This window comes from Ornithorhynchus anatinus, chromosome 6 (genome assembly GCF_004115215.2).
Source record: "Ornithorhynchus anatinus isolate Pmale09 chromosome 6, mOrnAna1.pri.v4, whole genome shotgun sequence".
Taxonomy (NCBI): domain Eukaryota; kingdom Metazoa; phylum Chordata; class Mammalia; order Monotremata; family Ornithorhynchidae; genus Ornithorhynchus; species Ornithorhynchus anatinus.
The window spans coordinates 25327134-25349502 of NC_041733.1; the positions used below are offsets into that span (position 1 = coordinate 25327134).

Sequence of the window (22369 nt, forward strand, 5' to 3'; positions counted from 1 at the left end):
GGGAGGCCCAGGGGGGCGCGAGGCCCAGGGGGGCGCGAGGCCCAGGGGGGCGCGAGGCCCAGGGGGGCGCGAGGCCCCGGGCTTCGGGCCCCGTCACGTGGTCCGCTACCTCGTGCCCACCTGCCCCGAGGCGGTGAGGGGGGAGAAGGGGGCCGACGACGAGACCGCCCCCTGCCGGCCAGCGGGAGCCCCGCGGAGCCCGCCCCGCCCCCGCCCGGCCCCGCCCCCGCCCCCGCCCCCGCCCGGCCCGCACCTCCCCGAGGCCCGCGACCCGCACCGACACACAAACGCTCCGCACCGCCGTCCTCCGGGAGGTAAGTCACGCTCTGTCTGTCTGTCTGTCTGACTGACTGTCTGCGGGACGTTGCGCAGAGCCCGCTCCCTTTTCCTGCGCTTTTCCCTTTTCTCCTGCCCTTGTTCATCCGTTCATTTAATCCTACTTACTGAGCGCTTACTATGTGCCCAGCACTGGACTAAGCGCCTGGAATGGATAATTCGGCAACAGATAAGAGACCATCCCTGCCCCACGACGGCCTCAGTCTAGAGGGGAGCAAATAATGATGGCATCTCTTAAGCCCTTACTATGTGCTAAGCACTCTTCTAAGCACTGGAGTAGATATAGAGTAACCAGGTTGTCCCACGTGGGGCTCCCGGTCTTCTTCACCCCCATTTTACAGACGAGGGAACTGAGGCACCGAGAAGCGCCCCAAGTCACCCAGCAGGCAAGTTGGCTGAGTCGGGATTGGAATCCAGGACCTCTGACTCCCAAGCCCACGCTCTTGCCACCGAGCCCTGCTGTTTTATGAGCACTTGCGGCCGCTAGGAAAACTTCCCCGCTGACAAATGAAAAAGTTTTCTTGAAGAGGCTCCATGTTTTCTCTTGGAGATGGTGACAAGAAATAAGATAAATAATAATTTTGGTATTTGTTAAGCACTTACTATGTGCAGAGCACTGTTCTAAGCACTGGGGTAGATACAGGGTAATCAGATTGTCCCACGTGGGGCTCACAGTCTTCATCCCCATTTTACAGATGAGGAACTGAGGCACAGAGAAGTTAAGTAATAATGGTATTTGTGAAATGCTTACTATATGCAAAGCACTGTTCTAAGCGCTGGAGACAATACAGGGTGATCAGGCTGTCCCACGTGGGGCTCACAGTCTTAATCCCCACTTTACAGATGAGGGAACTGGGGCACAGAGAAGTTAAGTAATAATGGTATTTGTGAAATGCTTACTATATGCAAAGCACTGTTCTAAGCGCTGGAGACAATACAGGGTGATCAGGCTGTCCCACGTGGGGCTCACAGTCTTAATCCCCACTTTACAGATGAGGGAACTGGGGCACAGAGAAGTGAAGTGACTTTGCCCAAAGTCACAAAGCTGACAAGCGGTTGGAATTTGAACCCACGACCTCTGACTCTCAAGCCTGGGCTCTTTCCACTGAGCCACGCAGAATTAGGAGATCGGGATTGGAGAAGCAGCATGGTTTAGTGGAAGGAGCCTGGCTTTGGGAGTCATAGGTCATGGGTTCTAGTTCTGCCTCTGCCCCTTATGAGCCGGGTGACTTTGGACAAATCACTTCACTTCCCTGGCCTCAGTTACCACACCTGGCAAATGGGGATTAAGACAGCAACCTGAGAATAATAATAAATGCTTACTGTGTTGCCAAGCACTGTAGTAAACGCTGAAGTTAAGTGCTTACTATGTGCCACGCTAGTAATGCTGGTATCTGTTAGACGCTTACTATGTGCCAAGCACTGTTCTAAGCGCTGAAGTAAAGTGCTTACTATGTGCCATGTTAATAATGCTGGTATTTGTTAGATGCTTACTATGTGCCAAGCACTATTCTAAATGCTGAAGTTAAATGCTTGCTATGTGCCACGCTAATAATGCTAGTATTTGTTAAACGCTTACTATGTTGCCAAGCACTGTTCTAAGCGCTGAAGTAAACTGCTTCCTCTGTGCCACGCGAATAATGCTGGTATTTGTTATATACTGACTATGTGCCAAGCACTGTTCTAAACACTGGGATAGATACAAGGTAATCAGGTTGTCCCACGTGGGGCTCACAGTCTTAATCCCCACTTTACAGATGAGGGAACTGAAGCACAGAGAATAATAATAAGGATGGTATTTGTTAAGTGCTTACTATGTGTCAAGCACTGTTCTAAGCACTGAAGTGCTTACTATGTGCCACACACTGTTCTAAGTGCTGGGGTAGATACATGGTAATCAGGTTGTCCCACGTGGGGCTTGCAGTCAACCCCCATTTTACAGACCAGGGAACTGAAGCACAGAGAAGTTGTGACTTGCCCACAGTCACACAGCTGATAAGTGGCAGAGCTGGGATTAGAATCCACGACCTTCTGACTCTTAAGCCCGTGTTCTATCCACTACACCGTGCTGCTTCTCTGATTACCTTGTATCTACCCCAGTGCTTAGAACAGTGCTTGGCACATAGTAAGCCCTTAACAAATACCCTTATTGTTATTGTTGTTATTACTAAATAAGACCCATCGGCATTTCAAGACCACTTTAGACGGGCAGGGATGCTCTCTTTTTGAAGGAAAGCATCATCCATTTTGGAAGTGAAGAAAACAGAAAAGTTGCTAGTCTCACGTGTAGGTGAAAGTGTGCGTAGTCCAATAAAAACAATTTCATTCAGTTAATTAGAGAAGCAGCGTGGCTCAGTGGCAAGAGCCCGGGCTTGGGAGTCAGAGGTCATGGGTTCGAATCCCAGATCTGCCACTTGTCAGCTGTGCGACTGTGGGCAAGTCACTTAACTGAGGCACAGAGAAGTTACCTCATCTGTAAAATGGGGATGAAGACTGTGAGCCTCACATGGGACAACTTGATTACCCTGTATTTACCCCAGCGTTTAGAACAGTACTCTGCACATAGTAAGCACTTAAATACTAACGTTCTTATTATCCAAACCTTTTGGGATTTTAATTTGGAATATTTCCAGCCTTGCCAATTGGAGCCGTTACTGACCCTGCAGTAAGATTAGAACTTTATCTAAAAGGTAGATTTGGTCCAGTTTCCTCTCAGGATTAAGAAATCAATGAAAGAATTTATAAATCAGCAAGAGGGATTTGGTTTTGCATCAAAGCAGTTTGAGTGATGGATTTAGTTTTATACGGTCTTCTATAAATCTTAGCATTTTGAAAACCAATTCTGTTATTCGATCAAAAGCTTCTGAGGGACGAGGGCAGTTTTTTCCTAGTTAAATTTAAAAAAAAATAATCGTAATCTATTCTTCCCTTTAGACCAGAAATCATTCTTGACAACTCTAAACAAATACACTCTTTATGCCACAGGAAATTGGTCACATTATTAACATCATAATCTGTGGAAACACCCTCTCGGTAAATACACAAGTCTAAGTCTGTAGTATAGATTTTTAGATTATAGATAGTTTACACCTACTTCATCTTGAGAAAGGAAAACACTTATTTTCATCAAGTGCTGCATTTCCAAGTGCTTCCAGCTGAGTCAGATCACCCTCATGCAATACCCCCAGCTAGACAACTTCACCTGAACAGAAACAGGAGGTCCCTTAAATAATGTGAATTACTTTGCTCTAGTCTTAGCCACTGCTTAAATGAGTCCTGTATTGTATAATAGACTGTGACCCACCCTTAAGGTATATAAGCACAGGGATCTCTGTTTATGAGTTCCATATGTTTTGTGAACTTATTTATTGGTAACAATCAAATACATCACAAGTTTTTGCAATATTTGAGAGGCACTGAAGTCAGTTGAAGGGATTGACATAGTGTTTTCATTGAGTTTCTGTTGGTATGTATTTGAAGATTGTCTTTTAATGAAAATCTTAAGCCTTACCATTTATAATGAAGTGCCTCTTGTCATTTTCATCCAACTGGGAATACAGACTAACAGCATGGTAATTTGGTTATCATCTGACACTAATGAGGAAATGGGCATTTTAGATATTAGTACAGGGTTTTTTTTATATCTTGATGGTAAATATTTCACCAGAATATAGTACATTGCCAACTAACGCAGCACCCTGAGCCAAATCATTCCTAAAGTCATCTCTAGCACTTATGAATTTAGGTATTTCTGGGTGGTTTTTTTAACCTATTTGTAGATATTTTTATGTTTCCCGAGTTAGACCAGAAACTCCTTGTGGAGAGTGAATGCCACGTCTTTATTCTGTAATAATAATAACTGTGGTATTTGTTAAGCACTGATCGTGTCCAGCACTATACTAAATGCTGTGGTAAATATAAGATAATCAGGTCGGACCCATATGGAGCTCACGATCTAGAGGGGAGAGAGAATAGGCATTTAAATCCCTGTTTTTACAGGTGAGGAAACGGAGGCATAGTTTAATAGCGCTTAAGTAACAGAGCGTGTAAGATATCAATCGCTCAGTAGTATTTGAGTGCTCACTGCGGGCAGAGCACTGTACTAAATGCCTGGGAGAATACAACAGAGTGGGTAGACACAGTTCCTGCCCTCAAGAAGCTTACAATGTTGTAAGACTTCAGCCATCCTCCCAAATGCAAAGTGGCTAGAGAAATAAATGTCTAACTGGTGTTCCTACCTCTTGGGGGAGGTGAGGAGGGGAAGGTAGAATTTATCTCCTAAGAAAATGACAAACACCATATATATGCAGTAATAATGTGCTGCGATCCCCAGGACATCATGCAGTATCACTATTATAAACATTGATTTATTTTTCAGTCCTTTCACTGGTTAATCCATATATTTTCACACAAAATGGACCTTTTTCTTAAGTTTAATTCTTCCTTTTCCTAGATTTGCATTAAAACAGTGCTTTGAGTCAGATTGTACACAATGAATTATTTCTGCTTACAGTGAAGGTATTTTATTTTTACCTTGAAACTTGACCAAACTCAGGCCTTTGACTTTCTTAAAGACTGGTCATTTTTTAGTTCAACTTTATAGTTCTTTAACTTATTGATTTGTTATGGTTGGAGCATAATGAGAAAAAAGAAACAGCTCAAGTACAATCATGTTTTATTTGGCAAAATGCTTTGTGGGCAGAAGACTCCATGTTTCGTTTCTCTTACTTTATATTGGAAAAGAATGTTAACTATGGTTCTCAAGGGCCAGGATGCTGAAAAGCAAAATGCAACTTAGATAAAAATGCATATTTTGATTTCCGCATAACTTGGAAAAGGAACTAGGAACCCAGGATTCTGAATATAATATATCCTGACCTCAACCCCCTCCAGGCAAAGACCCAGGAGTTTACACAAGCACACACTGAAACTGTTGGATTTTGTAAAAACAACTCAAAAAGTTCATGACACCAAAGCATTTTCAACTAGATTTCGATCTGAAATCTTTGAAAAAATATTTTAGCAGCCCTTCTTGTGAACCTAGAAAGAAATCCATGATTAAGTCAATTTTGTAATATATTTTACTGGATTTACCAAGAAGATGTAGCCGTTCTCTACATAATCAGTGGCTATTTTCAAGTATACTTCATCTTTAGCTAAATGGGCGAATGCCAGAGATTTTTGCAAATTTTTATAAGGTCAAAAAGCAGTTCTGCTTTTATATTTCCATATGTATGTAATTTTTTATTTCCCACCTAAAATACTTTATGTCAAGCTTTGTAACTGGTCCCTTGAAAAATGTTGTGTGTGTTTTATAGTGGTTAACTACTCAATGAAATGGGGATGGTGGCAGTGGGGTGCATAGTTGGGTGGGGGGAGAAAGAGGAGAGAGACTGACCCAACCTAGTGCACATGGCCAGCTCCCTAAGCGCTGAGCATTCCTCTCAACCTCCTGTTGCTCTTTGCCCCATCTCTGCCTCCTGTCCCCACCGGGCTTGGGGTAGTGCCTAGCAGATGAATGGAGGAAGCTGGTGGGGGTAAACAGGACTATTGCTCATGGGAACTGGGACTGGGGGCCTGTCCGGACCAGCACCAGAGCACTGAGATGGGGGGGATTTCATTAAATGGTGTCCTTTCGTGCCCCATAGCATTTGCATTCTTAACACGACAGTGGGAGGAGACCCCCAAATCAAGTTAGTGTAACTGTTTTGGCACCTTGGCCTTCTGTGAGGAAAGATTGCAAGCTTCTTGAGGGCTGAGATTGTGTCTCCTTACTCTGTTGTACTCTCCCAGGCACTTAGTGCAGTGCTCTGCGTGTACTAAGCACTCAAATGCTATTGATTGAGTGATGTCGTACCCTATTACTTTTGCACTACCTCATGTACAGTATCTCCTTTCCTCCTTCCTACCTGTAATTTATTTTGGAGTCTCTCTCCCCCACCAGATTGTAAACTCCTTGAGGGCAGGGATTATCAGTCAGTGGAATTTGTTGAGTGTTTAGTACATGCAGAACACTGTACTAAGTGCTTGGAAAAGTACAGTACAACAATCAATCATATTTATCGAGCACTTACTATTTACAGAGTACCATACTGAGTGCTTGGGTGAGTATAATCTAACAGTATTGGTAGATGTTTCCCTCCCATAAGGAACTAGAGTTCTCAGGGGAGATGGGCATTTAAATAAATTACAGATAGGGGATAAAAAGAGTACAGAATCAATCAGTGGTATTTATTGAGAGTTTACTATGTGCAGAGTAGTGTACTAAGGGCTTGGGAGAGTGCAGTACAACAGAATTAGTGGACATGTTCTCTGCCTATAACAAGCTTACAGTCAGGACAAGTTTAAGAATATTTACATAAATATTGTGAGGCTGGTGAGTATCTAAGTGTTTAAGCGGTGCACAGTTTATAGTTGTCATAGGGGAAGAATCAAAGGGGTCATGTCTTCTAAATTCTGTTATATTCTCCCATGCACTTTGTACAGCGCAGAGTTCAATACACAGATGCTGAAGAAATATTGTCGATGAATTGATCTCTGAAATTTCCCTTCTGGATCTCTACCTGACCAATTGTACTGCCTGCTGTAGATTAGCCAGGAACTTCTGACGTTTCTGTATTAGGAGTGTCTACTAATCAACGAGGTCTCTTGTTGCCTTAAATCTATACTTACATAATACATAAAATATTATTCACTAATTAAGACAGGGAACATTATGCACAATACCTTATGCAAGTGTATGCAAGAGCAGAGTGTACTTTGTTCCGTTCCTGCAAATGAAATTGAACATGCAGTTGCTTATTCATTACTCTCCACTTCACCACAAATCACATTGCCTCGGACATTCCCAGTTAAATACAGAAGGGTGAGAGCTTATTTATCCTTCACTTTTGAAAAGGCAAAGTTTGCACCAGACAAATTTTATGCAAGGAAAAAGTACGTTGTAAAGTATTGTCAGGGAAAGTTGTCAAGTTTCTTCTGCAGTGTTTATCTAGAGCTCCAACATACACACTCACAAATACACACTCTATCTCCCCCCCACCCCTCCTTTTCAAACAAATATTAGGCCCAGACTGCCTCCCTCTGTCTCCCCCATTTAACTGGTAGTTCTTTCAAGATACACCTGTAACACCCAATTTAGTGCTCTACCCCCAGAAGACACTCAGCAAACACTTGATTTTTTTTTTAAATAGTATTTGTTAAACACTTATGTGTAAGGCACTGTACTAGCATTGATGTAAATACAAACTAATCCTTTGGACATAAATGCAAGCCAATCAGTTCCACGTGGGGCTCACAGCCTTAATCCCCATTCTTCAGGTGAGGTAACTGAAGCACAGAGAAGTTAAATGAGGTGCCAGTGATCATGCAGTAGACTAGTGGCAGAGCCAGAAGTAGAAGCCAGATCCTCTAACACCCAGGTCCATGCTCTTTCCACTAGGCCTTGCTGCTTCTCTAAAATTTTGTTGACTGATTTTTTCAGCAATGGCTTTTGTGGCTTAGTAATTTTTGTTTTAATGCCAAATCAGTTTTCATGGTTTAACTTTCAGAATGTATGATCTAATCGGGAGACTCCTGGGGTGGGATTAAAAGGAATTAGCTTTAAACTTGGCCCTGTAATAGTCTTGAAGAGTGATGTTAGATTCCTTATCCACTTTGGGAATTCCCACCTTCACTTGCCTCCCGATTTACTGCGTGACTAAATGAGGTAATGTTCCTTCGACATTCTGAACTCCTTAAACTAAATAAGCAGTTGCATTGCCTTCCTTTTAGCAACTGCACGGTGTAGGTCCTTTGGCTGCGTGGCCCAGTGCTAGATGTAATACTGGTTTACAAAATTTAGACTGGTATCCTCCTTTTACATCTCCCTGCAGTGCCAGAGGGAAAGTGTGGTAACAGCTACTGGCCATGGGTTTATTGCTAGAGGGGATAGAGTTTTGCCTCTATTGCTGGCAACCCATTGGGAGCTGTAGCTTGCCTACTATGATTCACAATCCACTAAATTGTAAATTCCCTGAAGGCAGGAAATGTCTACCAACTCTGTTGCGTTCACCCAAGCATTTACCACAGTACTCTGCACACAGTAAGCGCTCAGTAAGTGCCATTGATTGGCCCTTGCTCCTCCTCTTTCCTTTGTCACCTCCCCAGTTATTCCCCAGTTTTTTGCTTCATTACTGGGGAAGTCATTACCCAGTGCCCAGAAAGGAGGAAAAACAGAGAACACATTTATGCAGGAGAGAGTCTCCATTTTCATCATGCAAATGAAACATAAAGATTACATGGAATTCAGTGCATTTAAAATACACATCAGCAGGTTGCTCTCTAAAGCACTTGATGTGAGAAGGTCCCAATGAGTTGGGTCAGTATTAAAGGTGAAATGAAACAATGAAGACAATTTTTCTTTGTCTGGGTTGTTAGTCACTGAATAAGTGCGGAAATTACTTCATGCCTGAGGAAGGGAGAGGAGTGTGTATGTGCATGCGTGCATTGAGGCAATACGGTTTCCTCCTGTTCCTCAGTAGCCCTTAAAATTAATGTTTATTATTTGAAAGCATTCTCCTCCTCCTCTCCAGTTTAAGCACTATACATCATATTTTTAATAGACTCCCTATTGCATGTAGACTCGTATGTGCATGCGTGCATTGAGGCAATACGGTTTCCTCCTGTTCCTCAGTAGCCCTTAAAATTAATGTTTATTATTTGAAAGCATTCTCCTCCTCCTCTCCAGTTTAAGCACTATACATCATATTTTTAATACCTCCCTCACTTTTAAAAATCAAAGCCCGTGGGATTGGCTTGCTTCACACTGAGCTCTGAAGATGAGCCCTGCCCACAGAAGATGGGTGTATTCTGCAAACTGCTTTTGCGTTATGAGAGTCAAGAAAAAGGCAATGTTTGCAGTACATTTTTTGTCAACTTTTCAGTGTCTGTAGAGAGCAGATGGATAGCTGGCTATTTGTAGAGAATTTCCACCTGTGTCCTTACCCAAAGCCCCTGCAGGGAATAGTCAACAAACTTCCTTTTATTTAGAGTTCATAACTGAGTTCCATAAGTTATTTATTGTCAATGTGTCAGTGGTAGAACAACAGGACATTAAAGACAGGGTTATATACAGGTTTGGATTAGCAAGATCGTGGAAAAGCTTTGAGTTTTTTCATTGACAGTATACATATACGATTTTGTCCGAAGTTTGTAAAAAGGTGTCTGAGTTTTGTCAGTTAATGCATTTGATAATGTATTTTGTTGTAGGATGATTCAGAGATTGAGTTTTTAGGGGCACCTGAGTCGAGAATTAGTTGTACAGGTAATTCCATTGTTTACACCTGGATTTCAAGTGGCTACTTAGGGGCATAGTCTATTGCCTACAAATTATGCCACCAGATGCTTAAATTATGGGTACCACAAGAGCCTATCGTAAAAGTCATTTAAAAATATGCCCCAAGTGGTAGTAGGTGTTTGATTCATTTGATTCAATCTACGCAGGGACTATTTCAGCTAATCCAAGACACAATTTCTTTCTGCACTTTTAAGATAAAATACTTGGTACAGGCCTCTGGCTCCCAGGCCCTCCGACTCCCAAGTGCTTAGTACAGTCTTCTCGAAGTGTTCTATAAGACCGCATTATCTCTTATAAGACTGTCCATGATAGAATAACCCCCCCCCCCAACCTCTCATTATTCCATTTTATAAAAAAAGCTTTTAAAATATATAGTTTTAAACACCTTTGGCCTAAAATCTTGCCAAAGATCTTTTGAGAACCTTCATACGTTATCGTTATGTCTACTAGTTAATGGTACCCATACGCTTGCTGACTCTTTCAAGATATCTCAGATTAGTGAAGCATGACTATCTTAGTGACCATATTCTTTCCCCACAATAATTATGGTACTCATTAAGCGCTTACCAATTGCCAACCCCTCTGAGGATCGCACCTGGAGAGTTTCCAAGACTCTACCAGTCTTTGCTCTGGGCGGGAGAGTCAAGCAGAGGCATAGCCATTCCTAGCTTGAGCAGTGGCTTGCGAGTGGAAGAAAATCTGCTACAAGTCAAAACTCACCTATGCTGGGCAGCAGCAGCATGGGAGAGAATCGAAGGTGGAGACTCAAGTTGACTGTGCGGAAGTACCAGCAATGGTAAACCACTTCCATATTTTTACCAAGAAAACTCTTTGGATACACTACCGGAATAGTTACAGAGGAAGGTGGGGCGTTCTGGCAGAGAGGTGTTCATGGAGTCCTCTGGGTCGGAAACGACTCGACAGCAAGAGAAATTCAATTGCCAAGGAATTGCCATTTATCATGTTCCTTGAAAATATGGGAGCGTTATGATCCATTGTATTGCAGGATACATTTTAGCATAGACTTAAAATGTAATCTGTTAGTTTCTCTTCTCCCCTGCCTGCCGTTGACGAGGCTGGGGGCCGCAGCCCCTCTCTGGCCGGTGGGGGCCCTGACTGGCCGGAGGTCGCCCTCCCCACCAGTGGATAGTGCTGCCCTTGCTGCTGCTGCCACTGAACAGTTTTCATAGCTGAAATGAGGAAGGTTCAGCTGATTCTGTCCTCCGGCACAGCTTGTGATTTAAGGAGTAGGTATTTTAACCCCCTTTTACAGAGGAGGAAACAGGGCCGCAGAGAGATGGTGATTTGCCTAGGGTTTCACTAGGGGCTAGAGTCAGGGCTAGGACTAGAACCCAAGTCCCCTGACTCCTAGACCTATGCCCTTTTGATTCTACAAATTATAGATCGAGTGGTTTTATAATTTCCAGGAACTCTTCTGGTATCCTTTTTATAGATGACATTTCATCCGACTTGCAACACAGTGACTCTTTGCAACAATAAACTTGTTGTGGGCAGGGAGCGTGTCTGCCAACTCCCTATCATATCCTCCCAAGCAGTTAGTAGAGTAAGTGCTCAATAAATACCATCGAATGATAAATTAAACACTCTCTGGCAATTCTGCGACTTCCCTTTCAGAATTCTTGGTCAAATGCCACTCAATCCGCTGATTCTTTTACCTTATCGATTGGGTCACAAATAATGCCTAATCTGGTGTAGTCCCTCTGACCTGTCTCTTGCAAAGCACAGTTTGTGAGAATCTCCCCAGCAGATTCCTCAATAAATAGTCAACTGAAGAGCCTCTCTGCCATCTCCTTTTCATTCCTGAGCACAATGAGATCATCTAATGACCTCATTGATTCCCTGGCTCATTTCAGGCCTTTGCTATATTTAAGTAATATTTTATTATTAGCTTTGGCACCCTTTGTAAGGTACTCTTTGTACGGTACATTTTTTCTTGGCTTGTATAATTAACTGTTTGCATCTGATTGCCATTCTTTATGGACTTTTCTATCCACAGGAAAGCTTTTCCATTTTTGAAAGCCTTTCCTCTCCGATGGCTTCTTTTACCTTGCCTGTTAGTCTTGCAGGCTTTCCTTATGAGAAGCAGCATGGCCTAGTGGCAAGAGTCTGGGTTTGGGAGTCAGAGGATGTGGGTTCTAATTCCAGCACTATCACTTGTCTGCTGTGTGACCTTGGGCAAGTCACTTTACTTCCTGTGCCTCATTTGCCTCATCTGTAAAATGGAGATTAAGTCCGTGAGCCCCACGTAGGACAACCTATTTACCTTGTATCTTCTCCAGCACTTAGAACAGTGCTTGGCACATAGTAAGTGTGTAAATACTATAATTATTATTATTTGTTCCATTTTGTTCTGAGGTGCACATTTTACTTGAGTTTTAGAGGTTTGTAGCTGCTTCTTTCAGTTCATGTATTAAACCGTTGTTATGTGCTAAATGGTAGAGTAGGAACAAGGTTATGAGATTGGGCACAGTCCCTGTCCCATAAAACATTTACAATTTTTTTTTAACCTCCACTAAACAGATGAGGAAACTAAGGTCAGAGGGGTTAAGCAGTTTGCCCAAGGACACACAATAGAGAAGCAGTGTGGCTCAGTGGAAAGAGCCCGGGCTTGGGAATCAGAGTTCATGGGTTCGAATTCCGGCTCTGCCACTTGTCAGCTCTGTGACTGTGGGCAAATCACTTAACTTATCTGTGCCTCACTTCCCTCATCTGTAAAATGGGGATTAACTGTGAGTCTCACGTGGGACAACCTGATTACCCTGTATCTACCCCAGCTCTTAGAACAGTGTTCTGCACATAGTAAGCGCTTAACAAGTACCAACATTATTATTATTATTACAACAGGCTGGTGGCGAAGCTGGGACTGAGTCTCCTGACTCCCAGCTCCATGTTCTTTCCACACTAGGCCATGTCACCTCCCAACAACATGTCTCGCTTGCCCAAAGCACAAGCCTCCAGTCTCTTACTGTTCCCTCCATTTTTTCACAGAACATTGCTTTTCCTGATTCTACTTAAATTCCCCCCAAAATCTCTTTCCTTTAAGTATTTAAGACTAAAACTACTAAACAGCAGCTTCTTGGTAGAATTAGAGATTTACGGTGAAACTAATTGATGCCATGTTGTCTAGGCATGAGGTAATTCCAAATTCAATCTTCTATAAGGGAAATGGGTTGGTTACTTCACATTGGGAGTTTCTACATTAATGGAGCTCCTGCAGGCATCAATCACTCAACTTATTGAGCACACTTACTGTGTGCAGAACACTGTACTAAGCATGTGGGAGAGTACAGTACAGTAGAATTGGTAGGCATTCGTTCATTCAGTTGTGTTTATTGAGCGCTTACTCTGTGCAGAGCAGTTTCCTGCCCACAAGGAGTTCACATTCTAGAGGCGGTGGCATTGGGTGATCTGATTACTAGGAAGGGCTATATAATCTTAGGTGTTTCAGTTGTCAGATTTTAATGCCCCTGTAATGTGGTGTGCTGTAGAACATCATCAAATGAAGGGGATAAGCACTGGCCTTTGGGAAACAAAAGCAGCAGGCAGGCCGTGCATCGAAGTTGTCCTGAGGTTCAAGGATAACTCAGCAAGGCTAGATTGACACTTACACTTTTAAGTAAGTTTGAACATTCCCTGAAGAGTGTGGGTTTCATTTTCAATGATTGCATTATCACTTTTCCTCTGCTTAGGTGATGCTTTGCCCTTATTTATGGACTCGTGCAATAAAATGAACCTGGTCTCCTCGGTGAGTCCCAGATCTGTCGTGTAAACTAAAAGCAAATGCCCCTAAGTATTTGGCCCTCAAATTGTGCTCTCATAGGTCCTTCAAAACACCTTGAGAATTTAGGACCATTTGCTTTAAAGCGATCAGAAGCATCAGAAGTCTAGATCTCATACTGCAGGAAGGATGAGTCTGTGATGGAAGTGTGCCTCGGGGGTTGGTAGGTGTGACTATCCTCAACAAACCCCCTGATCTCATTTTCCAGCTCAATACAGGACTTACTCCCGCCAAGCCAACAGACTGACTTTTAGAAGTCACAGCCAGCACCCACTGGCCATTTTCCCTCACATTCAGCTTCACAAACAAACAAACCTCCCCTAAAAATTTCATTTGGAAGTTTCATTTCACCTGGCTGTCCTGTACATGCATTAGGATTCTGTAAACTCAATCCCTTCCACTTCCAGAAGGACTCAACTCTAAAACAGAAACAGGTTGAGCTGGGAAAGATCTCCGACTGTCAGGGTTTAGGTTTGAGGGGTATTTGAAGCAGAGTTACTTGCTAGGACATTGATGTGAGTCAACTGCAATATATGTGATATTTAGGAGTACTTCATGTTGTGGTGTAATTTAATTGTACAAAGGGCCTGGGAGGCAGAGGACCTGTATTCTAATTCCAACTCTGCAACTTGCCTTGTGACCTTGGGCAAGTCATTCACTTCTCTGTGCCTCAGTTTTTTCAATTGTAAAATGGGAGTTCAATACCTGTTATCCCTCCTACTTGACTGTGAGCCTCCATATGGGCAGGGACTATGTCCCCCCTGATTAGCTTGTATCTACCCAGTGCTTAGAACTGTGCTTGACACATAGTAAGCACTTAACAAATGCCATTAGAAAAAAAATACTGCTCTATCCTGTAGCGCTCTCTGTGGTGTACGAAAAGCCGAAACTGGGTATGTGGTGGGGGAGACCAAAGGAGCCACATGAAATGAAAGCAGTAGTCGCCTCAGAATTTAGTGAGCCTGAAGGAAGATAGGAGAGTGTTTTTATTTATTTTTTCCTTGTGGGCCTACCTGTTAGAATAAAGGCCATTAACAAACTGTAAGCCCTCCAGCACAAAATTCAAATTTGTACTCTGTTCCATGTGATTTTGAGCTGCATTGTCACTACATTTGTCTATTTGCTCTATTCTCCCAGTCACAATTCTCATTTTGCACTTTATTTCAGCAGAAATTGCATTCTCCTCGGAACAAATTCTAAAAATGTCAAAAATATTTTTTGCTTGTTTGTGTTTCATTTGGGGGTGTTGCATGCTTCTGAGGTGAGCCCACACATTCTTGGATTCCAACTTCAGTCATTCTTTCCTGGTAAACAAAAGCAGGCTGGTGGGGGCCCTTAATGGTCTAAGCATTTTAGTGGCATTCAGTGTGCCTGCTAGGGCAGGGAAAAGGACAGCCAACACCTGCTTTCTAAATTCTGTGGTGTATTCCGTTTTCCCAGAGGCTCCAGACCAAGATGCTCACGTTGTAGAGCGACGATAACGGAAATATTTTGCAGGGCACCCCATTGCTATAGCAACGTCTCTAAATATTACTTTCTTGAGTGCTATAGTTTATTCGTCTGGCTCTCTTGTGTGCTCTCCTATGGTAATATAGGCCACTTTTTTTTTTGGAGTTAAAGAAAAAAACCTCTTAATAAATCTCTTCTAAAGGACTGAGTCATTTGTTTTGGTTACCAAGGTGACTGCCAAATGTAAATTTCAAACCGAAATAGGCCATGAGCTCATCCCCTTAACAATGCTGAGTAGTTGAGCTAATCCAGCCGATAACAGAGAGAGCCAGACTGCTGCCAGTGGTAATGTTCTATGATAAACAGACATTTGAAGAAATATGCAAAGCATTTTGGCAGCTTACTTCAACCTCAGGGGCTGTAAATTCAGTGTAGTGGAGAGCCATTTCAAAGGAAGCCTAGGTTTTATTTGGAAGTTGCTTCTAAATTGTCTTTAAAAAGGATAACTTTCCTTCCCCTGTGTTTCTTTCCCGCATAGGGACTTTTGAAGTTGTGTACCTAAATCCCATGTCCAGCCGTACTGGGGAGTAGCCTATTCTTCACCTATCCCATCCCATTGGAGGTGAGTCTCTCTCTGTGTTGCAGGTTCTCGGGCTGAACTCTAAACTTTCCACGGGTGAGTTTGAAGGAGGAAATGTATGAATAGCTACATTTGCCCAGTGAGTTCATTTGAAGTGACCCAGCCCGGTAACACCACCATCCCGAATAGTGGCAGTTCGTCGGAATAACTCTTTTCTGGGAGACCTTGGCTTGCATTTCATGCGCAGTAAACAGCAAACCAGCTGTGCGTGAGGTATTTGGAAATGTATTTTTCAGTAACGATCTGCTCATTTCCCACTGTGAACAGTAGAGAGCAGGGTCACCTCATGGGATGAATTTGGGAGTACTCAATAGGGAACTTGGTATTCCAGTTGACACTTGAGTGGGTGAAAGGGGTGGAGTGGGGACAGGTGTGGAGGGGTGCTTTGTAGTGTATGGTTTTTAACCAAGCAGTACATTCAGTTCTCCTATAACACATTTTCATTATGTGATTTGGGTAGAATGTTCTCGAAGAATTGGGAAAACAGGAATGAATTAGAAGTATGGCGTAGTGGAAAGAGCAGGAGTGTGGGAGACAGAAGATTGGGTTCTAATCCTGGCCATGCCACTTGCCCGCTGAGTGACCTTGGGCAAGTTACTTCACTTTTCTTTGCCTCAGTTTCCTTAACTACAAAATGGACATTTTATACCTGTCCCCCTCTATTTAGATTGTGGACCTCATGTGGGACAGGGACTGCGTTCAACCAAATTATCTTGTATCTCTTCCAGTGCTTAGTACATAGTAAGCACGTAGCAAATAGCACAACTACTAGAATTAGGAAACACTCTTCTGAAAGTGCATGTGTCTCTGAATAGAACGTGATCCATTAGCCAGCTCCAGTAGATAGGATGTCAGTGTACACGTGATGTGCTGTTTGGCAAGGCACAAATACTACACCATGATTTTTCTCTAGTGCAAGGGTCTTCAAGAACCCAGTTTCAGGTTGTAGCAGAACTGGTCAGGTTGCCAGGGACTCTAAAACCTTGTCACAACTGTAGCTCTCCTTAATGGTGTCTGCCACAGGTTGACCCAGATATTTCTTGTAATCAGATGTCAGAAATACTGTGTTCTTGCGCTAACATAGGCTCTGGGCCCAGGCACCTACTTCTGGGCACAGAGCAACCCCGGAGTCTTTAAATTTCATCTTTGGAAGGGAAGGAGATGACATGTTCCTTTCCCTCCCAAATCCTGGAGCAGGTCAGAGGTGCTAACTCAAGAATGGTTGAAAGCATTGGTTCCCTAACCTCTACCTAATTTATAAACCAAAAATGGTATATGAGGAGTTCTCTTATCATGGGCTATTGGTTCCATGTTAAGGGAAAACCACAATTATAGTGACCTTTGATTCAGTGGGTTAAGAAGGGAAGATGCCAGCATAACTGTCATTTTTGGAGATGGATTTATTTTATCACTGTGTCCACCTCTTACAGGATGTTATAGATCCTTGCTACTCATTGTCATTTTACTGAATGTACTATAAAATTGCAAAAACACAAAGAAACACGAAGTACTGGCAGACAGTACAGTAAGCTTGAGATAGAGGCAGGGAAATAGTAGTAATAGTATAAATTAGGCACCTACTGTGGGCTGAGCACTATTAAGTCCTGAGAAAAAAGTACACCTGTGGGAATTAGACACAGACCATGTCTCTTGAGGGGCTCACAGCCTTTGTAGGAGCATCAGCCCTTGACCAGTGCCATACACCCAGTTTACTTGTGCTAGTTTGGGGTTTGTGTAATATCAAAGCAGCCTCGCGCTGTGGGATGGCCGTTCCCATATTGCATCATTTTATATCCAGATCAGGTAAGGAAAACACCTTTTTTGTGGTCCTTGTACTGGCACTGTACTAAATGCTGGGTAAGGTAGAAGATTAGGTTGGACATAGTCCTTGGTCCAGCATGGCACTCACAGTCTAAATAGGAGGGATTTCATAAGCCACTGTGTGTGATTCTCAGAACGACTTAAGAGTTAGGGTGGGGGAAAGGTCTTCCCCATTTTCTTGTGCAAACTAGGGCAAAAGCTAACACGAAACAAAAAATAAAACAAAGAAGAGCAACAATAAATTTTCAATGACCCAGTTGTCCTCTTTATACGTCTTCCATACAGATAAGGAAACTGAGGCCCAGAAAAGTTAAGTGACTTGCCCAAGGTCACACAGCAGACAAGTGGTGGGGCTGGGACTAGAACGCAAGTCTTCTGAGTCCCGGGCCCAGGGTTTCTTCACTAAGCCATGCTGCTTCCCTGCATCACATAGAGAAGCAACGTGGCTCAGTGGAAAGACCACGGGCTTGGGAGCCAGAGGTCATGGGTTTGAATCCCAGCTCTGCCACCTGTCAGCTGTGTGACTGTGGGCAAATCACTTAACTTCTCTGTGCCCCAGTTGCCTCATCTGTAAAATGGGGATTAAGACTGTGAGCCTCATGTGGGACAACCTGATTACACTGTATCTACCCCAGTGCTTAGAACAGTGCTCTGCACATAGTGCTTAACAAATACCAACATTATTTTTATTATTATTATGTAAACATGTAGAAACTACCCCTATGATCAGTCAGTGATATTTATTGAGCACGTAGTGTGAGCAGAACACTATACTAAGCACTTGGGAGAGTAGTATTCAATGGAGTTGGGATCCTTATTCACAAGGAGCTTATAGTCTAGTGGGGAATCCAGAAATAGATGAAGCACAGTAGTGTCTGCTGCTGATGAGCGAGGGCTCGGAGACATTCTGTTTCATGACCACTAATGACACCTTTTCTCCTGACGAGCCCCAGAGCCCTGGGCACTGGTTTAGAGAGTGGGGTTGGCTCAGTGCTAGCCATCACCAACACTTCTACATATCCCAGTGGTGGTTGGACATACTTTCCCCTCTTAAAAACTGGGTTCTGTGTGATACTTACCTTGGTGACAAGGGGCCACGATAGGTTTGCTCTTGTATTTTCGGGGACAGAATGGGAAAAGATTCAGCAGCATTGTCTGTCCACCAAAGAACAACTCAAAATGATGTCATGGAAATGAACCTCACTGAATGTCTTCCAAGGGCTCTGAGTTTCTGGGTGCCTGTAGGGGAATGGATTAAGAAGCCTGTAATGAACTTCATTTCATTGTCATAGAAATTCCTGTGGATAGAGTGGGGTCGGGTTGCTGTGTCTAACATAATCTCTCTGCCTAATTCAAGACCAAAATTCAATTTTACATCGATTATTGAGTTATAATTACAAGTGGGATTTTTAATGTAAATATCCTGATATTTCAGGCTTGAGGAGATCACTCAGTGGTATTGAGCAGTTACTATAGGCAGAGCACTTCTCTAAGTGCTTGGGAGAGTACAGTATAACAAGCAGACACATTCCCTGCCCACAACGAGCTTTCATTCTAGAGGAGCAGACAGACATTAATATAAGCGCATACTTCACAAGTATGTACATAAATGCATACTAGACCCCACTCATCTAATTAATGAAGGTAGGGATGAAGAGGGTTGGGGCTGAATATGTGATTTCATAACTTCTACTCTTAGCTTTTGTTGTTTGCTACTTTTGTCCTCACTTACCTCTTTAGCAGATGGGGGAACTTGGGAAAGTTGATTTGAGGCAGAGACTGACCGAACAAAATGAGTTAATGGTGAGATGGGGAGTAGAATGCAAAGTCTCTTTCCTCAGGCTCCTCTGTGCCTGAAGTGTCCATGCCATAGCCCCCTCCCCGACCAGCTCCATGTGGGCCAGCACAAACCCCACTTCAGCAGCCTCTTCCAGGAATACAGCTGGGAGTTGTACCTAAATGCTCTAAATGAAAACAAAATTAATCTACGTATTTCACACTCCATTCTCTAATAAATCACTTGTTGGATGGATCAAACAGTTCAGCAGAGCACAGGCCTCTGACTCTGAAGCATTTAAGCAATTGTGTGTTTTTATGCTCAGCTCTTTGATGTTTGCTACATTATTGATGATAAACTTTACAATGCAAGCTGCTTGAAAATCTTCCATTTGGCTGGCCTCTATCTTCAGAATCCTTTGGAAAATGGAGTTCAGCATAACAGAATCCATGGTTCGGTTCAAAGTGGATTCTGCGACCTATGTGTACCAAGTCAGCAATAATGCTTTTAATTAGGTACATAGTGCAAGGGATCGGTTGTACTGAGAATCATTTTATTACCGGTTTGGGAGAGGGCTCACCGTCAGCCAGGCTTGCATTTGGTTTTGCATTTCGAGATGAAGACTTAGTGTACTCCACCCTCACTGCTACACTACTACTCCTCCTGACCTAAGAATGCGTAGTGTGAAGTGGGTGTGAGATCCCAGGTGTGCAGGATTAAATAATTTTTGCACTAAAATTAAACAGCTTGGTGTTTAGAGGGATCTTGATGGGGATTTCTCTGGACCTATAAAGGAGAGAGGTATTTTTTCCAGTATATTCCCTATTTAACTAATATGAGCTTCACATAAGTTCAGGTGTAAACCAGCAGGTGAATGAATAGAGCAGTTTAATAATATTTATTGAACCCTTATCCTGTAATAATTAGGGTATTTGTTAAGCGCTTACTATATGCCAAGAACTGTTGTAAGCGCTGGAGTAGATATGAGGTAATCAGGTTGTTCCACTTGTGGCTCACAATTTAAATCTCCATTATACAGATGAGGTAACTGAGGCACAGAGAAGTTAAGCAGCTTTCCCAAGGTCACACAGCAAAGTGGCGGAACCAGGATTAGTATCACATCCTCTGACTCCCTAGCCCGTGCTCTTTCCACTAAGCCACGCTGCTTTCCCATTGTGCCACCCACTGTGTAAATACAGGATAATCAGATTGGTTACCACAAGGAACTCACAGTCTAGTAGTACTAATAGTATTTATTAAGTGCATACTGGGTGCAGAGCACTGTACTAAGTGCTGGGAAGATAGGAATTAGGCACTGACCCTGTCCCTCGAAGGGACTCACAATCTGTGAATTAAGGTGGGAGAGAGAGCAATGAAGCAAAACATTAAAACGGCATAAAAGACGAAGGCAAATGCTCAATACAAAAACTAAAAATAAAAGTCAGTAGGGTGCCAGGGCTGGAGGAGCAGAATTTCAGGCTCTCTGTGATTCAGAGTCTTTGGCAAACCCAAAGCCACAACAGTGGCTACTGCAGCCATTAGCCTTCTCGCGGTTTTGTGGAGGCTTCCCTGCGGGACTGTTCCGTTTTCCACCGGGGCTGTGAGAGACAGGACAGGATAGAGTCTCCCCTGATGAGGAGGGGAGCCGGTGTCGGCTACTGAAGAGGCAGCGTGGCTGGCACACAGTGTGCTGGGACTGGCAGGGAGGTCCTCAGCCACCACGGTAGGCTGCAGTTATCGGATGTTTCACCCAGTTGGAGGTGACTCTAAGAAGTAGGGAAAAGAAGTCCTGTCCTCATTTGATAGCTGTGGAATCTCGGGACAGAGTGGCTAAACGATTTGTCCAAGGTCACACAGCAAAGCAGACATGTGATTAGAACCCAGCTATCCTGCCTCCTAGCCCCATGCTTTCTACCAAAAAAGTTGAAAGCAGAAGACTACTAGTAGTAGTCTCTTCCCTACTAGAAGAGAATCATACCAGGGCTGCCTCTCAGTGTCTCTGATTTTTACAGCGTCTTCTAGTTAGTTTCTCAAAAATTGTGTTGTCTTTAGTGGAATTGCCAGGTTGTTACTGAATAATTTAACTGTTTTGCTTTTATGAGTGATGCTTAGCTGTGAGATGGATGGCACTTTAAATTAAAAATACATTTTCACTTATAAGCCTTCTCATTCTTCCTATTGTTGGTTCCGGGGATTTTCATTCTTGTAGATAAGACATCAATTCATCGATGGTGAGGGGGGAGAGAGACATTAATATAAACAAATAAATAACAGCTAGAATCATATGTGCTGTGGGGTTGGGAGGGAGGATGAATGAAGGGAGCAAGTCAGGGTGACAGAAGGGAGTGGGAGAAGAGAGGAGGGCTTAGTCAGGGAAGGCTTCATGGAGGAGATGTTTGTTCCCTTTTGGAAGTAAACATTCTCCTTTTAGTGCTTTTCCTTTCTGTATTTCCTTTCTTAAAATTTGCTTTCTTCTGGCTTGAGCACTAAAGCTTTTTCATGTGTCTGTCACTGCACTGGGTAGCTCCATGTGAGTTGGTTTCAGGGGGACCAAGGAGAGAAGGGCTTCACCAGAATCTTTTTCCTGTAGACTGATTGGATGAGCTTTCCCAAGGCTTTATGTTCTGAAGAGGTTTGGTTCTTTGGGTTCATCCTGAGTGGATGAGCTTTCCCACGGCTTTCTGGTCTGCAGAAGTTTGGTTCATCGGGCTTGAGGTCCATTGCATTTAGACGAGGAGATTGCAAAACAGTCCTGGAGTAGCAGGAGAGAGCTAGATGAGCTCTGTGGTGGTTTTGCCAGATTTACTGGTCTTCCCCTCCTTGGTTCACAGAAAGCAATGGCTTTTTGTTAGCACCATTCTTTTGCTTTTGCACATTCACTTCCCAAATTTTCTTCCTTGATTCTTCTACCTGTGCTTTGGGAGGTGGAAGATTATCTTACATTGGTACTTGACTTTTGCATTTTTAGAATACCCATCTAGATACACCATTTTCTGAATTGGCATTATTGAAAGCCCCACATATTAAAGCTCTCTATGTCTGACTTGGTCTGCCACTAATTTTTCAACTTATTTATTCTCAAAGCATGGTAGGAACACATAATCCATATGGGGTATGTATTTGCACTGCTATAAATTTAGTGAGAACTTCAGGAAATAATTTTTATTGAATTCAGTCCAGTTTTTAAGGGCAGTTGGAATTGCCTCCATG

The 22369-nt window shown here is 43.1% G+C and overlaps 1 protein-coding gene across 3 annotated transcripts in view; it reads left to right on the plus strand.

Moving 5' to 3' along the window:
• The first annotated feature begins 230 nt into the window (after window positions 1–230).
• Window positions 231–22369, plus strand: part of FHL1 (four and a half LIM domains 1) — a 66764-nt gene continuing 44625 nt past the window's right edge. The window contains exons 1-2 of one of the 3 annotated variants that reach the window (XM_003428441.3): window positions 231–314; window positions 15460–15543. The gene's annotated coding sequence lies outside the window, so the exon portion shown is untranslated. Of the gene's footprint in view, window positions 315–13421; window positions 13440–15459; window positions 15544–22369 lie in introns of those variants that run through there. The other 2 variants (XM_007666042.3, XM_039912349.1) reach the window with 2 other exon arrangements.